We start from the raw sequence: 4,528 nt of genomic DNA, 5'->3' as shown, positions 1-4,528 counted from the left end.
GAGGTCCCCACTTCACCCTCCCCACCTGAAGTATTTCATAGCACATTTGGAATACAAATTTATGCTTTAGAAGTTTGCCCTTTTACAAATGAAATAGATGAGTGGAATCTCTCCAGACAGTTTTTATCGCAGCAGCACTGCTCCCTTATTAATCTCTCTCCAGACATGTCAGTTGTTCCATTTCCAGATAAGATGATGGCCCTGCACATGGTGGGATAAGAAAGAGAATGGTGCACAACTCCAGCTGCCTGTCACAGCTTTCCATAGTGCCAACAGCTGGAGTGACTATTTCTGAGAATGAGGAAAAGTACCTTACTGCTGTTCCAGTATTGCTTGAGAAGGGTCCGGCTTGGCTACTGGGATCCATTTCAGAGCCATAAACCTTGGGGAGAGGAAGACAGATCTCTGCAGTTTGGAAAAAAGCATCTAAGTTCATGAAAGAGTCTAGTTCAGACATGCCCCTTGCTTAGACATGGCTACTTTAGATATTGTGATCTTCCATAGACAGCTTAGGGCATCCTGTTCCATACAAAGCGATGGCTCATGTTCATGTTTCCTTAGATTCCAGTCTGTCCTTGGGTTCTCTGTATGATTGCTATATAAAATATTTCAGTTTAGCTTAGTTGCTTACATCAGAGATATAATTATTTCTCACACACCACACAAAAATAGAAGACTTGAAAAAGTATATTTTAATATACTGGCTTGGAAAAAAAACCTAAAACGCACAAAAATCCCTCACTGTAAATCTGTCTAAAAGCAATTCACAGTAGTAATGCAATGTCATTGTTTTCCAACTATTTGGAGGTTAAATTGGGTTTTTGGCAATCTGATAACTTGAGCAAACAACTCTAAACTAGTCTTAACCTCCCCCCTTCTTTAAATAAAGCTCAACTTGTAATATGGAATGTGAATTGTTTTGACTGTTAAACCATTCCAAACTGAAAACCCACTCATCATAAATGTGTTGAAAGAAGAATATATTTCAATGGTGCGGCAGACTCTTTGAGTACAGTAGAGCAGCAGTCTTCAATCAACTAGACTTTCTTTCCAGAAACAGAGAATGAAAGCCTAAGTGCCATACATATTTTTAAGTGATTTATCTAAATTGAAAGAACTAACTTTTTTTGTGACGGTTTATAACTGCATATATGAATGGCTATGGATAACAGGTTTCTTGTGCTTTTCAAAATGATATATAACAATGTTCCATGCAGAGACCTTCTATTTACACATCTGTTCAGCACCTGCCCATAATTACTTAGTTCGTTTTTATTATTGGGCTTGTCACCATATTAATGTAGCTGTACATTCAAATTGATTGTAATTGCAAATTTCCTGAAAAAGCTTGGTTTCTGCAAGTATTTAATTAAACTGGTATCCTAAATTAAAAATAATTATGTAACTGTACGCCACTACAATAACACATACATGTCTCCCTCTACATACAAAATGGATATTTCACATAATTCATACAATATGTGGATTAATATTGTATAATTAAAGGTCAGCCTTCAACTAGAAAAGGAGGGATAATTAACTTCAGTATTTAGAAACCTGACATATTTCAATTAAGAAAGCAATTTGTCACAAACTTCATAAATCAAGTTATCAAGGAACATGTTAGCAATGTTTTTAATAAATAGAGATGGTGAAAAGTAAGCATATTCCTTCTTGTGGCATAATTTTACTTGAGTAAATGGCTTACATAGAAAGCCTTCCATTTATAGGTAATGAGGTCATATCTAGTATGTCTCAGTAACTACCAATGTTTATTTCCATCTACTGGCTCTTTGGACATAGTTGGTACCCTCTGCTGAGCTGTTCTCTCTGGTACACGAAAGACCCATGATGCTGCATTTGAGGCCTCTTTGGGTTTAGGATAAATCAGGAGAGGAGTTAGTCCCAGCCCAAGAACCTGAACAGCTCAATTCCCACCAGTGTGTTGTGGAAAGCTGGAGCACATGCTGGCCTAGCTTTCTCCAGTGAGTCTGATCCTGGTGGCAAAGTCCAGACATCAGCAACCTGGAAACAGCTTCTACATCCCTCAGTGATTGCTGATGCAGAACTCTGGTGGATTGGCACTGTGACACAAAATTACATGTCAAGAATTAATTTCCTCTCATGGTAGAACAGATACATTTTTAGAGGAAATTTTCATGTTTCTTATTGAAAATGTGTCCAAAAATCCTAGAGTACTCTACCTGAGGGACAGTCAAGCATTGTCACTGTAAAGCTTTCTGGACCTGTAGTGCAAAATATGCTCCCCAGAAGCCCAAGGCTGCCCTTGATTTTTCCCAGTTCTTCTGTGGGGCTCTGTGAGTCCATGGAGTTTGGTGGAGCCTGGGAGGGAAAAGGAACATAGGTGAACCGACTGAAAAATAATCAGGTTTTGGTCAGACGCCTGCTGGACTGCTTTCAACAGACTCATCATATTCACAACTTCTCTACATAACACTTAGTTTCCATGAGCGAGCCTTTTCTCTTGGAAGGCATCCAAAATGTTTGCTCTAACACTGTTCATGCTTATCTTGAAGCAAACTGTCGGATCTGTGTTCCACAATGGCTGAGTTAATCCATTCAGAAACACTAATGCCAATGAATATATATCCACTGAACAGCAGAGCTATGATCTGGAATTTGAACACTCATAACTCAAAGAAAATGTGAAACAGGTTTTTGATTTGATCCACTGTGGCTGTAAGAACTGAGTATGAAATACTGCTCCCATCTCTGATCCAAACCATTCAAAATCCAGTGGTTGCTCCTAAAATTTGATGTGAACTCTTAGTAAAATTTTGTCAGCAGTAAATAAGTTCAGATTTTTTGTGTGTGAGGTTGGGATATATAGCAATAAGTATTTATGTACTCTATGCAGTACATATCCTGAATCTCAGCTCTGACCTCAGACCCATTTTCTGAGAATGCTACTGATATTACAATCAGAAGAAAAACAGTTGTAATTGTTATCTAAATGATCACTGTTCCATCTGAAAGGAAATGGCTGCAGAAATTTCTGTTTCCTGCCTTTTCTTGCCTCAATTCTTTGAGTGTTTCCATAGAAAAGTTTCATTGAAATTGGAGGGCATCAATAGATGATGACAGGTTCATGCTGAAGTGTCCAGCCACATATCCAGAGTATTGCTGATGGGTTAGTATGGTGAGGGACAGGAGAAAGGGTAAAGTGAGAAGAGGGTTGGCTTTCCAGCTTGGGAGACCACCTTCTTCCTCTCTGTCTTTGGCACTCTTCAGTATTTCGCCTCATGCAACATCAAGTTGACAAGAAGGAGCAGAAATGTTTCTTTGTCTTGCAGTTTCCTGTCTTCTCTAACTCTGTTACTTACTTCTCATAAGATGAACATTGTTTTGGGATCCTAATCCTAAAACAGGATCCTAAGGCTCTGAAAGCATACTGTGTCTCCAGCTCTCCTTACTTACCTGACCTTACCTTTCTGAACATATACTTCTCTGTTTCCCATAAGGGTTCTTGTTGGGCAAACCTGGCCCTGTTGAGGGGGAAAACAAGACAAGACAAGAGAAAAGAAGAAGAAGAAGAAGAAGAAGAAGAAGAAGAAGAAGAAGAAAAAGAAGAAGAAGAAGAAGAAGAAGAAGAAGAAGAAGAAGAAGAAGAAGAAAAAGAAAAAGAAAGAAAAAGAAAAAGAAAAAGAAAAAGAAAAAGAAAAAGAAAAAGAAAAAGAAAAAGAAAAAGAAAAAGAAAAAGAAAAAGAAAAAGAAAAAGAAAAAGAAAAAGAAAAAGAAAAAGAAAAAGAAAAAGAAAAAGAAAAAGAAAAAGAAAAAGAAAAAGAAAAAGAAAAAGAAAAAGAAAAAGAAAAAGAAAAAGAAAAAGAAAAAGAAAAAGAAAAAGAAAAAGAAAAAGAAAAAGAAAAAGAAAAAGAAAAAGAAAAAGAAAAAGAAAAAGAAAAAGAAAAAGAAAAAGAAAAAGAAAAAGAAAAAGAAAAAGAAAAAGAAAAAGAAAAAGAAAAAGAAAAAGAAAAAGAAAAAGAAAAAGAAAAAGAAAAAGAAAAAGAAAAAGAAAAAGAAAAAGAAAAAGAAAAAGAAAAAGAAAAAGAAAAAGAAAAAGAAAAAGAAAAAGAAAAAGAAAAAGAAAAAGAAAAAGAAAAAGAAAAAGAAAAAGAAAAAGAAAAAGAAAAAGAAAAAGAAAAAAGAAAAAGAGAAAAAGAAAAAGAAAAAAAGAAAAAGAAAGAAAGAAAGAAAGAAAGAAAGAAAGACAGAAAGAAAGAAAGAAAGAAAGAAAGACAGAAAGAAAGAAAGAAAGAAAGAAAGACAGAAAGAAAGAAAGAAAGAAAGAAAGACAGAAAGAAAGAAAGAAAGAAAGAAAGACAGAAAGAAAGAAAGAAAGAAAGAAAGACAGAAAGAAAGAAAGAAAGAAAGAAAGAAAGAAAGAAAGAAAGAAAGAAAGAAAGGGGAAAATTGCATAATTTACTTTTCAATAAAACTGTTAAGTGTTCTCAACTCATTTTGTTACAAAATGACCAACTTGAATTAGAAACTGATGTTTTCTTTGTTT

General features: G+C 35.2%; 1 long non-coding RNA gene across 2 annotated transcripts; it reads right to left on the bottom strand.

Moving 5' to 3' along the window:
* Positions 1-669: 669 nt before the first annotated feature.
* Positions 670-3,507, bottom strand: LOC108449244. 2 transcript variants are annotated; one of them, XR_001865400.1, is made up of 3 exons: positions 3,439-3,507; positions 2,205-2,343; positions 670-2,084 (listed from the first exon to the last, which is right to left on the bottom strand). It is a non-coding gene; the product is annotated as an uncharacterized LOC108449244 (long non-coding RNA). The 2 variants fall into 2 exon arrangements; XR_001865399.1 differs by lacking the exon at positions 3,439-3,507 and having other exon boundaries at positions 2,205-3,419.
* Between the last annotated feature and the right edge of the window lie 1,021 nt (positions 3,508-4,528).

This window comes from Corvus brachyrhynchos, unplaced genomic scaffold (assembly GCF_000691975.1).
Source record: "Corvus brachyrhynchos isolate BGI_N302 unplaced genomic scaffold, ASM69197v1 scaffold258, whole genome shotgun sequence".
Classification (NCBI taxonomy): Eukaryota; Metazoa; Chordata; class Aves; order Passeriformes; family Corvidae; genus Corvus; species Corvus brachyrhynchos.
This window is presented reverse-complemented; position numbering and strand designations above follow the sequence as displayed.